This window comes from Anabrus simplex, chromosome X, assembly GCF_040414725.1.
Source record: "Anabrus simplex isolate iqAnaSimp1 chromosome X, ASM4041472v1, whole genome shotgun sequence".
Taxonomy (NCBI): Eukaryota; Metazoa; Arthropoda; class Insecta; order Orthoptera; family Tettigoniidae; genus Anabrus; species Anabrus simplex.
In genome coordinates, this window is record NC_090279.1 from 90,048,182 (window position 1) to 90,068,645 (window position 20,464).

Consider the following 20,464-nt stretch of genomic DNA (forward strand, 5'->3'; position numbering starts at 1 on the left):
GGCCCAGGTAGAGAAACTTGTTCTTACTAATCCTCTTCCTGGAATTCGTGAGTTTTGAGACTCGTGAGTTTTGAAACTCGTGAGTTTTGAGACGACACGGCTTGTTCGTGGTGTCGTTACTACAACTCTGGCTACTATGATGACGTCACTACACTCAGATCCTCATTTCTTTATGAGGTGAGGTGGAGGGGTAGAATTGCGTCAATGGTATACTGCCAGTCGTAAGGGTGACTAAAAGGGAAGGCTAACTCTGGCGAGAGCTGTGCTAGGACACAGTGGTAAATAGGCATAGACAGAGCCTTATAGATGCATTCAATAATTTCTTCTTCTTCCTCTTCTTCTTCTTTATCTGTTTACGCTCCAGGGTCGGTTTTTCCATCGGACTTAGCGAGGGATCCTACCTCTACCGCCTCAAGGGCAGTGTCCTGGAACTACAGACTGGGGGTCGGAGGATACAACTGAGGAGGATGGCCAGTACCTCACCCCGCCTCGCCCGCGCGTTAACCTCTCAAAACCTAACTGCTGACGTGACTATGGTCAAAAGTGTTAGGTTAACCGATGCATTTGACACCAAACTTAACTTTACAAGGGCGTTACAGTCTCAACTTTGAGATTCGATCCTACGCTCAACCTAAATAGACGAGATGGGACATGATCCAGGGATTTTGATGCTGAGGTTGATGGAAGCTGATGGCTACACATAGGACTATGAATATGATGTAAGGTGTAATACAAATGCTTTATTCATAGGGGGCGTATATTGGGAAGCATCTTCGAAGTTCTGGATACAGAGAGCCTAGCATGCACATATCAGCAAGAAATAACTGCACGTGCAAGTTGACTAGCTTTGGATGTATTTGCTGACACATGGAATGCAAAGTTCATTTTTTCCACAAGTTCGCAAGTTAGGTACAGTACAATCACACAGGAAGACCTAAACTATCTACAGACTAAATACCCAATATAATACGTAAAAAATAATGTGCTGCTGGAATTTAGCCCTGCATGAGTTCGCGTATTATCAGAATTCCCGAATACATAATAAGATCCCTACCTACACTTCACGTTCGATGCCCCTGCAGGCCTAACGTTGCGTTGACCACGCGATAACCTCGCGGGACTTGACATGGTACCAGGGATATGGTGTAAGACTTAATACATATTCTTTATTCATTGAGGCGTAACGCTGAAAAGCGACCTTAGGTCTTGGAGAGTTGAGCGACCGCGCAAGGTATAAGCCAAAGAAAGACAAAGGCTACGAAAGGCGAGAAAATTAAACACTCCTTAGCCCTCGTAAACCTAATAGCGTGGGGGCTCGGAAAAGAACAAGAGTTAACCGTGGAAGGTCGGTAGGATAGATAAAAGTGAGTGGGCTAACTCAAGTAAGTAGAAGCACGCGTGTACATGGGCTCTTATTGCACTAACCCGGCGGAGGCTGTGCTAGGTCTTTTTTCACGTATACCCTAATTCGAGGTTCTATCCTCCCAACCGGATGCCCTTCCTAACTTGCGACTCTCGGTGGAGTGATGTAACATAGGTAGGAGGGTGATGGAATACTGCTGTAAGAAACGACTAAGAAGGGGTGTTATGGGTTCTTAGCTTCCGAGCGTGGTAATAGCGGCTAGAGGACCACAAGCTGAGTCTGGAATTAATTGTATTTGTTTAAGTTGCTTTGAATAGGGAATCGAGGGTTGCTATTAATTTGAAAGGATGAACTATTTCCTAGAAAAACTGCTCTACCAAAAAGAACTAGGACAGAATAATAGATTTTTTTATTTAAAAATATAATAAGTTTGAAACTAAAATTAAAAAGTGAAGAATATCAATTACTCTCACAGTAAAGAAATCTGCAAAAATTCACATCATAGATAATTGACAGGTCGTAACAATCCTAGAAGTAAACATTCAACCGTGAACATTGAGAAATACAGGTAGTTTAATACAAAACGTGCGGCATTCAAAATGACAGGCGAGGACTCTATATAACAAAAAAATTCAACGTTTAAAGCATCCTTTTTGCGTGCAATTTATTCTTTCTTTCTTTCTTTGTTTGTTGGAGACCTGGCTACAGTGCCACTCAGCTGACGAAGTAAGTTTCCAGAACATTATAACAGGGTTGCCTTGTCTGCAGCACTTCGTAACTGAATCAATTTCCCTTCAGGTAATTCTTATGGTGGCCTGTTTCACTAAAATTTATACCATGTAAACCAGCTCTAAGGAGGTGTTATTGTGTGTTCCAGCCTCGGTGCGAACTCTGTGCGGCACTCTGCGGATCACTGGCGTAACATGTGGAGATAAGGTAATTGCAGCTGAAAGAAGATACCAGAGTGGTGGAAGAATTGGAGAGAACTAATGAGGAGACAGAGAACAGCCCGAGTTTATGGGAAGAAGTGCTGAAATAGAGTGAGATGGTGATAGAACTGAGGGAGGAGGCATTTGAGAAGAAAGTAATGGATGTGGAGAAAGCACGTAAGGACAGAGAAGAGGAGGTGGAGAGAGCATTAAAGAAGAGAGAGGAGGAAATGAAAAGAGCTTGTAAGGACGGAGAGAAGTTTGTTGAGAAGAGAGAGCTGGCGTGCGGAATGAGAGAGAAACTTCCTCTCCAGAGAGACAGAGAAAGTGGCGGAACAGAGATGAAGGTCCACGGTGGTGGGAACTGCTCGTCCAGTACGAACCAGGTCAAGAAATCCTTCAGCAAATTCTATATTGGCCCGCTGATCAAGGATATATCAATTCGGTGAATGTCCTTCTTGCAAGAAATCCCTGTGTGGACTGGATGAGCACCGATTTGAACCATGCTGCAGATAGGGGACAGCTGCATGTTGTGGATGCTCTGGTAGGAAAGGAGAAAATCGAGGTCGAGTGGACTATATCTCCTTTGGAAGGAGTGACATTGATGTGAACATTGGTACCCACAGAGAAGGAGTGCCTGCACTGACCTTGTGAGCCATAGAAGGCCAAGTGGAGGTGGTGATGCACCTGGTGGAGGAGGGAGGTATTACTGGGGAGTTGCTCAGTGGAGTCACCTCGATATAGTGATGAACCTCACCACACTAGACCCCACTAGTCTCAATGCTAAGGCTAATAGTTGCACATCTCTGTCCCTTGCCAAACGGAGGGGGGAAGCCACGCTTCCTAGAGCAGTACTCACTGAGCAAGTAAGTTACTTGGACACACAACAGTAATGTAGTGTGTCTCCCTCTATCGACACTATGATCCTTACCTGCGCCGTGGAGGTGAGGAGGAGCCTTTCCTCCTCTCAGGAGGTTCAGTGCTACAACAGTGAGGGATCCTACCGGTAACAAAGAACTCTGTGTTGTGTCGTTGCCTAGAAGCGAATGGTATTCTGTGCTAACGTTTGTACCAATGCAAATAAATTGTTCCAAGGTAATAAAACTGTTAAATGTGAATTAGTGTTGGCCCCAGCCCCATCTTCCTTGTGATTAAATTAGCAGCTCTCTGCAGACCATATGCCGCTCTCTAATTGGGAGTTGAGTAGAGCAATATACTTGCACAGTATCGTCCAATTAAGTGGTTGAAGCCGCTCTACAGGCTGAAGACAGTGTGGATAGTCAGCACCATAGATCATCCAGGTAAGTGACCTCGAGAAACGTTTCCGTTGAAGACACCGGCAATGAAATATGTAGCATGATCTCAGATAGGTAGGTGGCCTTCAGATGTGGCACAGATGGGAAACTTGAAATATTGTACGTAAATTCCCCATCACACAGGCGACTAGCACTTCAGTCATCTTATAATTTTCATGTTTTCCCTCCTCACCACTACATTTATGCTTTCAGTAGTTCCTGCATTGAGCCCTGCAGAAGTATTTGAATTACCTTTTAAACAAGGGTGAAGGTGAGAGTCGATGCAAGTGGCTGTGTCAGCGGAGAATAAGGCAGACTAATGATCCACTTATCCCAGTGCTTGAAATGCGATTTTACCAGAGTATGAAATCAGGCTTGAAATTAGAAAGTACATTCTGAGTTTAATTGTATGGTATTTATCAAAATAATAATTAATGATCTCAATTAACTTATGACGATAAATATATCTTTTGCAGTAAATATTTGGTTTGAAAAGCCGTTGGCTCAGTAAACTCGCGTCCTCTCCCTGAAGTAGTGCAGCTAATTTCAGGTGCACCCCTGTGGAGATGCATATACATTTTTAACCACATACCTGGAATCGAACCCTAGCTGAAGGTTATGATGCCGTGGTTTCATTGAAATGGCAGAATGGGTTTTTATCATAACACAGGTTGAAAGGAGGGAGCTGACGGCAGTCATACTGAGCCATGTACAGGGGGAGAACGGCCAATGACATAAGAGGCCTGTCGCTACAAAGCAACTATTGATCCCATATGAAACTTCAGTAGGTCACTAGTTGCACTATGCGATATTATGCAATTCAATCTAAACACTTAAACTCTTACTTCCAACAAATCATTTGCGAATCTTCCCACAAGAAATGCCTCATATGATTCCTTGATGCATTTAGGAATAACCGTGGTATTGGAAAAGGAGGGTGCAACCTTCAGTCAGTCGCCACTGATCTGCATTTAGGGCAGTCACCAGGTGGCAGGTTCACTATTTGATGTGGACAGGTCTTACGGTGACAATGAGATAGCGAGGGAAGTTACTCTGGCCTTAGTTTGCCTGGTGTGGAATTTGGTAACCACAGAAATCAATATTCAAGTTTGCTGAGGTGGGGTTTGATCCCATTTTCTCCCGACAGTTATGTAGTCATTAGCTCTGTGGAAACATTTTCGTTATGCTGTAACTAAGCTGTGACGGGAAAAGTGGGAAAAAAGTGATTGGGCTCAATTAGTTACCCGAGCAGAAATTAATTTCTGAATGTAATCAGTAAAGTTACAATAATCGTAGAACGCGAGTCTTCAGAGAATCACTGACTTATTTCCAGTGGGTATGCCAGGGGGAAATGCATTAGTCTGTTTTGTACCTTTTAGTATAAGGACATTAACTGGCTATCATTGCTGCGTTAGACTAAACAGACATTTAAAATGATAGCTCCCGAGTAAAATTAGAATGTCACTTTCGAGTTTTTAGGGTAACTTATTCAAATATGAGAGTGGAAATGCCTTAACCCGTTCACTGTCACGTGTTTATTCCGGCTCCATTCTCCACGACGTGGGGGCGGTATGAGGCGACTTAAAGGGGGACCAAGGACAGTCAACTTGGGAGTGTCGTTAGGTGACCACGGTTCCGCTAGCTGAGTCTGGTATTAGGCTCCTCCACGGTTTGAGATGCTCGAATCCTAGGGAGTCCTCCCTCTATTTTGCCGATACCTTCACTTCTCCTCCAGTTGTACTTCCTGTTAGAACAATAATCACCACCACCGTCTTACGATTACCTAAATATAAACAAGCTGTGAGTAAATGAATGGGTGGTGGGGGCCAAAGTTACCAAGATCTCGATGCGATGTATATCGTTTACTACAATGTATCGATTACAATTTTATTTGCAGAAGTAAAGTACGAGTAAAAGTTACTAAGAAGGTAGTCGTTTCATGTAATTCAATTACTTGCCAACTCTATAAGGAAGATATTCGTGCTCATGACACAAGTTCGTATTACTGCGTGTTAACGGTACTGATGTCGGAACAGAGTACAGCTTACTGTATTGTTACATCCTGATTGTTACAGAGCACTTCATAGGCAAGTAATACCTGTTAGCGCTTGTCCCGCAGTTGAGCAGGGTCTGCTGTTTCTTGTAAGCCAATCTTCACTTGGTTCTATAAGAGCATCATTTGGAACAAGATGAACATCCCTCGTGTCTTCTTGAAGGTGTTTCTAGGACCGACCACGTGGCCTGTTTTCAGATGGTGTGATGCGAAGTGCCCTCTGTACGCATTACATGGCCACACCAAGCAGGTTATAAAGATAATAGCAGAAACACTCTCCAAAGTGCAGCCACTACCACTATCTAGCGGCTCGCAGTCTACTCCTCCTTGTGGCTGCTATGACATAACACCTGAGCCAGAGGTCTCGAAATTGATTTGTATTGATTTTAAGTTTTAATTTTCAAACGAATTATGGAATAGCTTTTCAAGTACAAAATGTTTGATCTGCGGTTATAACATTTTATTCGTCACGAAATACCCTAAGGCATGGAAAGTAACATCAATTTTAGGGCTACACCTAGACCAAAACTACTGGATCTTTCATGTGATAGCCTACCGTCCACTTTTTCACATGTGCCATATATATTCAAAAGTATATTTTCCTACGGTACACATGCTATTTTCCACAAATTGAAGTTAAGTCATGACAAATTTCTGTAACAATTTGCATATAACTACACGATAGGCAACCATATGTACTGAAAACCATGCACATACCATAATGATATATATATACTATATTATGTACATATCAGTGCACTTAAACATGAAATTACATATGTGTTACACTCTGTAATTTGGCATTTATTTTTTCTGCTGAGATAAAGAAATGGAGTATCGCTTTTAGCGCCGGGAGTCTCCAAGGACAAGTTCGGCTTGCCAGGTGCAGGTCTTTTGATTTGACTCCCGTAGGCGACCTGCGCGTCGTGATGAGGATGAAATGGTGATGAAGACGACACATACACCCAGCTCCCGTGTCAGAGAAATTAACGAATGATGGTTAAAATTCCCGACGCTGCCGTGAATCGAACCCAGGACGCCTGTGACCAAAGGCCAGCACGCTAATCATTTAGCCATGGAGCCAGACTCTGCTGATATGTGTATAAACCATTTTTTTATTTACAAAAGCTGTATTGTGGACTGCAAAGTATTTATGTGCCAACCAGGCATAACAACTGTCACACATACCTTCTACACTAACATATTCATTCATTAAGGTCTTCGCTAACTTGTTCTTGACATCCTGATTGATTTCACATATGAATTAATTTAGATTACTCTGAAAAACACGGTACATTTTAGAACACAACATGTGAGAACAATCATTGGGGAAAATCATGTTACTTGATTCATATTTCTTCACTAGTAAGAGGAAGTTTTCTGGGTCATTGGAATTAAGGTCAAGGAACATCAAAACATTTTCACACTCATTGTGTGCAGTCTTTGGATTGCACATTTTGCACATTACAGTCGATGATATAATTTTTTCATTACAGTTAGGTCTCTTATCACTAATATTTAATCTTTCATTCACAGCATAACTCATTTTCAAATAATTGTATTTGTTTAGGAATACTGCAGCATCAGCCTCACAATTGCTACCCTGTGATGGGGATAGTAAGTTATTTATCCAGCAGTTCTTAATGCACTGTGAATATCCGATGCATCTGGAGCTATATTATTGCCCTCTTTACTTCTGACAAAGGCCAATGAATTTTCCAGACAATCTTGTATCAGTCTTCTAGTGAAGAGAAATTGAAAATCCATTGCTCCATCAATTCTGACCCCAAAATCTTAAGAGCAGTGATATTATCTACCCAACATTGAATACATATTGGGTTGAGTTTACTATTAGCACCTCTGTTCAACACAATGATTTGCCTTAGATATTTTCAATTTCTACCAATTTTTTGTAAATGATTAGAATCACTGCAAAGGTGTTGTCTATACTGCTTAGAGACTGATACTACATTTTGAAGAATTCAAGATATCAAATAGTATGTCACATATTTCAATTAAAACTGCCCGAATAACTGCAGAGGGTGGTAGTGAATTAAATTGAACATGCACCTTTATGCCACAAGCAACAGAATGACTCACAGTTCGAACAGCTAAACACACTCTCATTGGTGAAAGGAGGGAAGTGAAGTACGTCGTTTTATTAATTTTGGGGCTAGTCTGGGAACAATGGTTGAATATTTATTATAAAATTATTCAGTATGAGACTAGCTACAAATTTTCCCTCCTCCATTTAAATCATACTTCTTTAGATTGTTTTGAGTGATTTAATCAAGTGAGGGGCATCATAGATAAAGTATATTTTTTCATAATTTATTTCTGTTATGGGGATACCGTGGCGGACAGAGGCGAAAGAAGGTGCGGGCATGAATGGGTCTATCTATGACAGTCAAAATATTAATAAAAAGCTTTAAATTTAGAGTTATATTAATTTTGGCCGTTTTTATGCTAAGTTTTAACAATACAAGTCGCTCAGTAACAGAACAAGATTTCAGGTGCAGAACTAGCTCGGTAGCTTAGATACAAGATAGGAGAAATCAGAAAATCAACCAACAGTTAAAGTTTGACATTTTGCTTCTAAGAAGAAAAATTCCCAAGTTGTATTTTACAGACAGAAATTTTCTTGAAAAAGTTCATTTTTAAGAAATTACGTTAAGAAAACAATTTTGAAATCTTCTTTCAGCCGTACCAATGCAAGATATACAGTTCAAGTTTTGTCGGCAATAATATAATTTTCAATATCACTAGGAAACATGTGCTTAGTCCATCAGCAACTACATTTTATGATCCCCTAATATGTCGTACATCACATAGGAAAGATAATTGTCTGCATTTGCCTGGTGGGGTCGCCCGGATCCCCAAGTACTCTCAGATACATCTCTCCCGCTACCTTGAGAGGGGTAGCCATGGTGATGGTCGCCACAGACCAGATATAGTGATACTGCTCCAAGATGGGTAGGCACCACAGCCCTCGCCGGAAATGATGGTGTTCCAGTGTGCCGTTATGCAGGAGAGTGGGCTAGAGCGGAGTGGGCTGTTACCACACGCCGGTATCCCTCGCCAGATGAAACTGTCATTTATTTGGCGACAAAAATTGTTTTTGTGGGGAGCAAGAGTTGTGTATTTTTCGAAGTTGCAGTTTCAGATTAGGCGGGCTGCATGTGTCACTAGCAGGCTTGGGCTTAGAGGCGGGCAACGGGATAAAATAAACCTAACTAGAGGGGAAGTATGTACAGGATTAAGTATATACATAGGATACTGCCGTTAGGTGGATATGGGAGCGGCAGAAGGCCTCTTCATATACCTTACACGCTGATATTTAAAAAATGTTGTTATAGAATTGACCCCGAAGAAAGATAACAGTTTTCTTACTGCCATGACTTAGTGGCCTATACTGCAAAACAAAAGATTATACCAGTTTAATCTGCGAAAGTGGGCTCTAAATAACGTCTCAGTGGCTGAGTAACTGACCAAAAGTGTGACGGGAGTTAAGAAGTCCAAAAAATATAAGGCCCATGAAATCTGGGGGCAAGTTTTGGTGCAGGCACGAAATTCTTAACCATGACTTGATCTGCAACCTTTAAATTGGTGGGCCTACGTCCACGATCATATCTCTCCCTAATCTTTTCATGAGAAGTCTTCAGATTACTTTCAGCCTTCTTCCATAGGTCTCTGATATTATCAGGACCTATTGTCTCTTGTAATCTGTCATTGAGTGACGAAAGATTAGACAGCGGCGTGTTGGGAAAAATCTAAACACGAGAGAGGCGGGAGTGAACTTGTGGGACTCATGAACAGCCGAATTTAAAGTAAAACATAACCAATGCAGAGAAGTATCCCACTTGGAATGATCTCCATGATGAAAAGCGATCAACGCAGATCGAAAATGACGATTGATCCTCTCAGCCAGAGATGATTGAGGGTAATAAGCTGAAGTTATTACCTGGGATATTGACAGATTGAAACAGAATTTCCGGAATAAGTTAGAAGTGAAAGCCTTTGCATTATCTGAAACTATATTTTGACAGGGGCGAAAAGAAGCAAAGATAGTATTAAGACAACAAATAGTAGACTGAGCGGTAGTCAGCTTAGTGGGAAACAACCATGAAAATCTAGTGAAGCCGTCTACACATACAATAATAATAAATTTATTCCCGTTCCTCTTTGATCCCTAATGGGGTCTCATGATAGTATTTGAAGATCATTAGCACAAGAAAGGTTGGAACTACAACTTTCTGATCATGCCTCGAAGGGCAACACAAAACCCCGTTCCCCAATACATAAGGGACAACATGTTCCCCAGAAGAAAGGGTTTCCATTACCGGATCCAGCACGGGATCTTCTGGTTGATAAATCTCAGTGTCACGAAACAGCGTAGGGGCATCCGTCAAAATAGCATTAATACTAAGAGGTGTGGGCATAGAAAGAGAAGAACTAACTTCCTGTTCACTGGTCTCAATATCACTAGAAAACATGTTTCTTAGTCCATCAGCAACTACATTTTATGATCCCCTAATGTGTCGTACATCACATAGGAAAGCTGAGATCCTGATAGCCCAACGGGCGTTACGTCCGTTACTACGAGGCCTTGCTAAGACCCACCTTAAGGCTGCTTGTATGTTTCTAATTCAAATTTGACATGTTCCAGATAAAGGCGTAATTTCTCCAGGGCAAACATGACTGCCAAAGACTCTAATTCATAGCTAGAATACTTTACTTCTCGAGCCGATAGGTCCTAGACGCATAGAAGGTATGCCGCCTTCCGAGTTTCGTTTCCTGAAAAAGGACAGCAGCCACAGCAGATGAACAGGCATCACTTTGGACAATGAATTTCTTAGAGAAATCGGGCATGACTTGTACAGGGACGTTACAAAGAGCTAAATTAAGGTCTTCAAAAGCGGCTGGCTGCGACGGCCCCCATTTAAATTTTACACCTTTCTTGCGAAGTAAGTTCAAGTGCGCCGCCCTAATATCAATGTTAGGAATACATTTCCTGAAAAATCACCATGCCTATGAATATAGCGATTCCCTTTATGTCCTTCGGAGGCTTAAAGTCACGAATAGCCTGTGTTCTGGGATGGTCAATATAAACACCATCGGGCGACACAGTATGTCCTAAGAACAACATAGAAGGATTAGCAAAGGCTACCTTAGATAATTTAACAGTCAACCCAGCCTTCCGAAGGCGATTGAGGACTTCCGTCAGATGATCTAAGTGCTCTTTGGAGGTCACTGAAAACACGACGACATCATCGAGGTAATGTTTCAGGTATTCGAATTTGATATCGGAGAAGACCCTCTCCAGCTGTCTAGTAAGGATAGCTGCACACGTTTGGATTCCGAAGGGGCGCGGCAGTATTTATACAGATTCCAATCCGTGGCGAAAGCCGTCATGTGTTTGGATTCTTCTGCCAGAGGTATTTATTATATGCCTGGTTAACATCTAATATGGTGAAGAACTTACCCTTGCGAAAACATGAAAAACAAGAATGAACATTCAGAAGGGGTACAGATTGTAACAAAACCGATATATAAGGCCCTCAGGCCTCCTCTTCCATCTAACCAGGAAGTGAAATATACATATATTACATTGTATTACTTAAAACAAGTAGATCTCATACAAATTAAATTAACAAAAATACAAGGATGGTGAGATTACATTAAGATAAATAAATTAAGATTAAATAAATCAGATATAATAAAAGGATAAATTAATCAAACTAATATTCTACATGTAAAAGAAAGGGGCAGTACATAAAACTTGATTTTAAAAACATATCGGATAAAAATTTTAGACTCTCTACCAGGACATCCATAACAAGAGAATGATTGTAAGTAGCAGCATCAAGTTTACAGATGATCCTTACTAGTGCATAAAATGTCTCCAAAGTGCTACCTTGAAAGTGCGAATAGCGCTTAACCCTCTGATACTTTCGGGAAAGAGGTTCCACTCACGGCAGGCAATTACTGTGAATGATTTATCGTAGATGGCAGTTCTATGGGTAGGTAAAGCAATTATGGAATTATTAGCAGATCTGGTGTTAAGAGTATGATAAGAGGATAGGTATTTGAAATATGAAGTAAGGTAAAATGGCTTTGAAGAATTAAGGATTTTATGGAGATGGCATAGTGCGACGGATTTCTAGTCGGGGCCAAGATGGGTGGTTATATGAAGGAGTTACGTGGTCATAGTACCGTTGGTTACAGACGTATCTCACACATGCATTTTGACCACGTTGTAATCTGCTCAATAACATGCCCCGAGTGTCTCTATAAATCGCGTCACAATAGTCGAAATGAGGGAAAACCAGAGCTTCTACCAGTATTTTTTGAGATTTTCAGGAAAATAAGTATTTATACCCGTGCAGCATGTGCAATGCAGAGAATGTTTTCTGGGTGATGTTTGTAATATGCATTTTCCATGACATGTCATCATCGAAAGTAACACCTAGGACTTTTACTGATGACATGAATGGTATGTTAGTATTACACAACCTTATAGATGGAATCTCTGGTAGATTGACCTTCGCGAGTAGTTGCGGGTATCCAAGGATGATGGCTTGCGTTTTTGCTGGGTTTAACCAAAGACCACATCTCAATGACCAAGAAGAAAACTATGTTAAATCCTGATTGATTTTGTCTATGGCCAAAAATATTAGATTTGGAGATGTATGAAGGTACATTTGTACACCATAAGCATAAATATGGTATTTGCAGTGTGTTAGGATTTGGGAGACATCATTAATGTAAATATAAAAAGGAAGGGGTCCTTACACCGTCCCTTGGGGTACACCACACTGCACAGACCTCCATATTGATTTGTTTATTCTATCTGTAACACACTGCCGACGGCCATGCAGGTAGGAATGCAACCAAAGGAGGGCGCTATCCGAGAAATAGAGGGAATACAATTTCGAGAGCAAAATGTCAATTTCAACAGAGTCAAAAGCTTTGCTCAAATCTAGGAGAATTAAAACTGTCACTTCCTTGTTGTCCATAGCTTCTCGGATGTCTTCTGTGACATTCAGTAGTGCCGTTGTAGTACTGTGTGTTTGACAAAAACCAGATTGTAGTGGGTCAAGTATGTTGTAAGTCGTCATGTAGTCTGTTATTTGTCTATGAGCGATGAACTCTAGCGCTTTGGATAAAGCAGAAAGTATGCAGATGGCTCTGTAGTCAGATGGTTCAGAAGGGGATGCTACTTTTTTAGAGGACGTATAATGCCCACTTTCCATTTTTCGGGAAATGTGCTCTCTACAAGGGAAGAGTTTAATTTGTTACTTAGTGCAGGTAATATCACATCCAGAATATTTTTTATCATCTCTATTCCTATACTGTAATTTCCTTTTGCCGTTGATGTTATCCGATTTATAGCAAACCTGACTTGTGAGTGGGTTGTTGGACGGAAGTAGAAGTTAGCTCTATCTGTTCGCGTCTTTGCATAATTCCCGTCCAGAACTTCCTGTTTCAGTGCTGCATTTAATGTGCAGTTAGATGAAAAATAATCGTTCAGTTTTTCCAAGGGTTTATTTTTTTCGTCGTCGTCTCGTCCTTTGGTAATTCCAAAGTTCTTTATGGATTTCCACAATGCAGCTGTTGAAGCATTTATTTGAATTTAACTGTGAGGGTGTCGTAGTTTCGCATTTCTAATCTGTTGGGTCGTAGCGTTTCTTAGTCTCTTATAGTTCAGTAGATTGTCAGGAGTGCAATGTTTCTTAACTCGTCTATAAGCAGCATCGCGTTCAGCCATTAGTGCTCTAATCTCATCTGAGAGCCAGGAGCTGGCTTTCGCGTAACTCGAGCCTTCTTTTCAGGGGCATGTCTATCGTACAGTTCAGTCATATGTTGATTGAAGAGAGTCACTTTGTCATTTATGTGTTTAACCTTCTAGCGCTCGCGTTGGCGGCAAATTGGCCGCCAATTTGGAAAAAAAAAACGCGGTATATCTAAACGGTTCTGAGAAATTATGCGGGGACCAAGAGTATTCTCTAGTTGGCTATCTTGCCACTAGATACCGTTCACATTTGGCCTTCAACTCGCCGCGGCTCGTAGGAAGACAGTGTCAAAGTTGTGCTGGTCACGCACGACCGTACGGACGGTCACAAAACCGCCTTGCGAGCGCGCGTGGAACTGAAGATCGAGTGCTCCTCTAACGTAATAACAAAAATGTAAGTACATATTTTAAGTTTATTAGAGTATTTTAAGCAATTGCTCATTGTGTACTTCATGAGGATATATATATCAAATCTCAAACATATTAAATAAAACATACCTACCGCACAAAATAAATAAATGTATTTCTCTCAGGGCCCGATACTGCTAACCTGACGACATTCTACAAATTCTCCAAGATCTAGAGGACGTAGGCGAAGATGGAGACGATAACGAAATCGACCATCTAGATGACATAGATTTTGAGCCACAACAAATTGAAGAAGACAGGCATAGCAGTGACTCTGAAGTGGACGTAGACTGCCCTGATGAAGAGGATGACTATGACATCGACAGTGTTCGCTACTTCATTGCAAAGGATGGTGAAACGTTGTGTGTAAACAAACCCGTTTCAGCAAATTCTAAAACGAAATCAAAAAACATAACCAAAATTTCCCCTCTCCCTAGGGGACCTGCTCGCCAGTGCAAAACTAGACAGGAATGCTTTCTTCAAATTATAAGTGAGGACATGATTGACGATATTGTCAAATATACAAATATTTTTATTGCTGTGAAAAGAGTGGAACATCCTCAAGGTCGGGAGAGGGACTACAGAGACACTACAAGATCAGAAATATTAGCTGTTTTGGTGCTCTGTTCTTGATGGCTGTAAAAAGGGGGCCGAACTAATTTGCAGAACTTTTCACTGATAACGGGACTGGAATAATAATTCTGCGTGCCAATTTCAGTGAAAATTGTTTTCGATTTCTGATGAGGAGCCTTCGCTTTGATGATGTGAAAACAAGAATTGAACGTTCGGCTTACGACAAGCTGGCCGCTATACGGGAACTATTTACTAAATTTGTTGCCAACTGCCAGAGTTCATATAATCCTAGCGAATTTGTGACAGTGGATGAAATGCTGGTAGCACACCGTGGTCGTTGCGGTTTTATACAATACATGGCCAAAAAGCCGGCAAAATACGGCCTGAAAATATATGCGTTGTATGACTCCCGTACGTTCTACACTTACAACGTGGAGATATATTGTGGGAAGCAAAAGCCCGGACCTTTCGTAACCTACAACAAACCTTTCGATGTAGTGAAAAGATTGACCGAGCCAATAAAATGTACTAATCGGAACGTAACTACTGATAACTATTTTAGCATTTACCCACTTGCCGAGTAGTTACTGGGAGTAGGTCTGACATTTCTAGGCATCCTGAGGAGAAATAAAAAGGAGATTCCTCCTGAATTTGTGACAGAAAATAAGCATTTAGTTCCTGGAAAGTATCAATTTGCATGCCAGGATGATAAAACCTAAAAGAAAGAAGTTTGTACTACTGTTGTCCACAATGCACGATACTGAAGAGACTGACAAATAAACCGGGAAACCTCTGCAAATGACGGATTATAATTCTACTAAAGGAGGCTTGATGAGCTCGAGATGTTCTACCTCTAGAAGAACGCAAAGATGGCTGATGGCAGCTTTTTTTCGCTTACTTGATGTCGCTGGAATAAATTCTTTGAAGATATTCCAAGCAAATCACCCTGACGACACCCCTGTAAGAAGAAAATACACCTTCAACTTAGGGATGGACCTAATGGCCGACAATTTGAAAGATCGTGCAAAACCTTGATGCCTTCCTAAAGAACTGTATATTTTCTTGGAGATGTACAGAGAACAACAACCAGCAACCGCCGGAACTTCATCAATCAGGCGACCTATTTGTTATTACTGTGGCTCTAAAAAAACAACAGAACTCGGTTGATGCACGAGATATGTCTGCAAAAATCATTCGTCGTTTCAAGTAACCTGTAACATTTGCGATGAAGGTTTGGAGGACAATGATAACGACATGGTTTAGCTTATTCCAAGGAAGTGCATCGTACGTGATTTAAATTCAAAATGTTTGTGTTCAATGTTGCTTTCTTAAATTAGAGACGGATTTCAGTTCCTTACTTTTTAAATATTTATGTTTTCTGTTCAAGATCATTGTTGTGACTGACTGGTGAACTTTACTTATGCTATTTCGAAATTGTTATGTTTAAGGGTTCATCATTAACTTTTCGTCTAAATATGTGTGAATAAATTTAATTTAAACATTTAAATATGTGTATATCAAGTTATTTAACTATACTGTCCATTATTCATTCATAAAACACTGATTGAAAGAAATAAAATTACAACTAAAAATGGGCGGTCAAAATGCCGCCTCGCGATCGCGTGTGTTATTCCAAACAGCGCGAGCGCTAGAAGGTTAAGTTTAAATATCTCATACCATGGCACTGCAACTGTGTCTTGTAAACGTTTATTCTTATCAATTCTTCGTAGATCTCTATATGAAATTATTTTCGGTTTGAACTTGGGACTTTTAATAGAATAGGCCATAAATATAGCATCATGTCGCGATATGCCTGGGGCACTAATTTGACCGCGATGAAGAACTAATTTAGGTTGGTTAGTGGTAATGAGATCAATTAAAGTGTGTGATGTGTCTGTGTGATGTCTAGCGATAAGAGGGAGAAACGTTAAATGGCAAGCTTTAAAAGAAGTTAATAGGTGGGTTGTCTGAGGAGAGTTAGGTTCAAGAAGATTTATGTTGAAGTCGCCTGTTATAATTATATTGAGTAATCAGGGACTTAATCTTGTATTTGAGTCTCTAGACCGCATAAAAAACCCGCTTTCGGTGGTTTATATACTACACCCAGAAGACATTTTACTTCACTCACAGTTATTTCCAGGAACATGAACTCAGGTTTCCGCTCGTACGGACCTGGAGACCTACAGATTATTTTAGGGCGTAAGCTGGTCATAACATACAGTATGCGGCAGTACCCCCGGAGGGATTACTTAATCTGTCGGATCTAAGAAATGTATAACTCGCCAGCTGCAGTCTTTCTATTGCGTGGTATGATTTTAACCAAGATTCAGTGATTAATATTGCGTGGAAACTGGGAGGCATGAATAGGGCTTTTATTTCATCCATTCGCGCCTCTGCAAGGAAGCTTTGAGCGTTTATATTGCAAATATTTAAAGCATTACTGTACGCAGAAAGCCGGTGGTTAATGATGTCCCTTGTCGACTGGGATTGGCAAGAAATCTCAGATGACAATAGGTGTGTGTTGCCTGCACAGCTGGTTCCAGCGACAGTGGGGGAATGTGGTGTAAATGAAACGTATTGAGGAATGTTTGCAAGTAAGAGGGGAGCCTGCTCGTTTGTCTCAAGTTCATCAGGGGGACTGTAACTTACGTTGTTCTCAGTTACGTTGGAGATGATTATGACAATAATGGGAATGGGAATAACAATTTACATCGATCAATAAGATAATGGCAATGTGTCAATAATGTAAGTGGAAATAAACACGACAAAAATAAGGCACTGAACCAAGTCTGCTGCTGCTAACACCAATCTACCACTACGGCAAGCAAAAGTAAACTATATTAATAATTACATTCTAATAGGGAGTTAAAATTAAAAATTACGATATACTACAAGGATAACTTTAAAATTAAACTGCTATAGAAAGTTACAAAATGTTGTGACCATTTCTCCCGCATATCACTTTAGTTCATTTAACTGTTCCATAGTGCTCACTTTATACTGATTTGATCCTATTTTATATTAATTAATCCATCAATAGTATATACCTGGCACAGAATAACACGAAACACAAACAGACAGTTCTTGAATTAAAATAGAACAGAGTGTTTTAAGTAAGTAGAAATAATAAGTTAGGAGTATGGCCTCCAGTAACTTAGAAGTAGTCGTAGAAAACCAGTTTGAAAGATGAGCATGAAGTGACACTAATTTCTACAGCGATAGCCAGTCCAAAACATAAATGGGGAAGGCTAAAAACGTTACCTCGGTAACAGTGTGAGAAACCTCCACGGTTCTGCTAGCTCAGTCTTGTGTGAGGCTTCTCCACGGTTCCGCTAGCTCAGGCTTGTGTGAGCCCCTCCATGGTTCCGCTAGCTGAGCCTTGTGTGAGGCTCTTCCACGAATCCGCTAGCCCGGTCTTGTGTGAGGCTCCTCCACGGTTCCGCTAGCTCAGTCTTGTGGGAGGCTCCTCCCATGTTCCGCTAACTGGCTCTTGTGTGAGGCTCCTCCACGGTTCCGCTAGCTGCCTCTTGTGTGTGGCTCTTCCACGGTTCCGCTAGTTGAGTCTTGTGTGAGGCTCTTCCACGATTCCGCTAGCTGGCTCTTGTGTGAGGCTCCTCCACGGTTCCGCTAGCTGGCTCTTGTGTGAGGCTCCTCCACGGTTCCGCTAGCTGAGTCTTGTGTGAGGTACATCCCAGATTCCGCTAGCTGAGTCTTGTGTGAGGCTCCTCCACTGTTCCGCTAGCTGAGCCTTGTGTGAGGCTCTTCCACGATTCCGCTAGCTGGCTCTTGTGTGAGGCTCCTCCACGGTTCCGCTAGCTGAGTCTTGTGTGAGGCTCCTCCACTGTTCCGCTAGCTGAGCCTTGTGTGAGGCTCTTCCACGATTCCGCTAGCTGAGTCTTGTGTGAGGGTCCTCCACTGTTCCGCTAGCTGAGTCTTGTGTGAGGCTCCTCCACGGTTCCGCTAGTTGAGTCTTGTGTGAGGGTCCTCCACTGTTCCGCTAGCTGAGCCTTGTGTGAGGCTCCTCCACTGTTCCGCTAGCTGAGCCTTGTGTGAGGCTCTTCCACGATTCCGCTAGCTGAGTCTTGTGTGAGGGTCCTCCACTGTTCCGCTAGCTGGCTCTTGTGTGAGGCTCCTCCACTGTTCCGCTAGCTGAGCCTTGTGTGAGGCTCTTCCACGATTCCGCTAGCTGGCTCTTGTGTGAGGCTCCTCCACTGTTCCGCTAGCTGGCTCTTGTGTGAGGCTCCGCCACGATTCCGCTAGCTGGCTCTTGTATGAGGCTCCTCCACGGTTCCGCTACCTCAGTCTTGTGTGAGCCCCTCCACTGTTCCGCTAGCTGGCTCTTGTGTAAGGCTCCTCCACGGTTCCGCTAGCTGAGTCTTGTGTGAGTCTCTTCCGCGGTTTTTTGAGGTGCTCGAGTCCTATGGAGTCCACTCTTTCTTTTGCCGATACCTTTAAATGTCGTATCTCCTCCATTTTCCCTCTGCTTTGTGTTAATAGAGGGTGGTTGTCCAGTTGTACTTCCTCTTAAAACAATAATCACCACCACCGTCTGAACAGTGTAGTACACGATTACCTAAATCTCAACAAGCTGCGAGTAAATGAACGAATGGCGCCAGGCATTTCGAGTGTTGGGCTCCAAAGTTACCAAGCTCTTGTTGCGATGTATCTCGATTACTACAATGTAACGATTACAGTTTTAATTTCAGAAGTGAATTACGAGGAGAAAGAAGAGGTAACTTCTCCTTGACTCTACGCTTGGTGACCACTACACTCGTAGCTGAGTCTAACACACTATCTTGTTATTTTTGTGAGCCTCCTAACTTTCGTATTCACTGTCCGATCTTCCTTAGTCAACTCCTAATCTTTTCCGACTATGACGCTATTAGGTTTGTGTCTTCCCTTCCTTTTATCGATATCTTCATTGTCCTCTGATTGGTGTTAAGAGAGGAAGGTTGTCATCAGTTCTGTAACAATCTGTTCCCGATCTCCTGGTGCTCTGCCATGAGTATAACTATCTCTTCCTATCGTTCAATTACTTGACTGATACTGACAATCTTGTGCTCTCAGCCCACACACTTCCTGTGATTGTTCAACGAAATATCTTCCCTCCATCTCCCTTGCTCATGGATTGGTGTTCGCTAGAGGATCTCTTTCCAAATGCCCAATACAAAGGGCACTAGGAAAGTTTTGCAATGTGAGTGAACGCTTTAGACTTTTTCAAAATAATTTCCACCCCACTCAATTTACTTCTACATACGTCGAAACCAGTCACTGAACCAACTCTGCCACTTTTCTTCGATTACATTTTCACACGCTTGATCCCATGCTGCTAGAAGCTCTTCGTCGGATGCAAAACGCCACCCCTTCAGCTTCATCTTCACTTCTGGGAAGAGTGCGAAGTCACAAGGGCAAGATCAGGACTGTATGGAGGGCGAACAAGCACAGTCAACCCTGATCTGGCAAGAAAATCCATTGTTGCATTAGCACGATGTCCCTCTTGCTGCAACATTTTCCTCACAGCTTCAATGTTTTCCCCAGTCACTGATTCAGACGGTCGTCCAGAATGAGGATCGTCTTCAACCCCAACATTTCCCCTCCGGAACTCCTTATACCAGCGGAAAATTGTATGTGCTGCAGCATTGTCGTGATGCAAGAGCCAAGTGTTGAGCCGTGACCTTGGACGGAGCTGCTTCAGAGCCTGGGTGACCTGAGGCAGACAAGTCTCACTGTACCACTTCGCAGTTACTGCCCTTTGTGTTTCTAGCACAACCCGAGTCAGGATGACCCCTTTAGTGAAGAATACTGCAATCATCCTTTTCTTCACTGACCTTGACTTTCGCTCAGTCACAGGAGTACCCTCATCTTCAAACAGGCACACCTTGTTCTGGGATTTTGTTGGGACATCGTAATAATAGAGTCAAGTTTCGTCACCTGTAACGATGCTATTGGCGTTACGCGAAGTCTCATTTTCAAACTGTTTTAGCATTTTTCGGTACCATTTCACTCGATGTGCCCTTTGCTCTGAAACTGAATGGGGCATCCTAAGGGAAC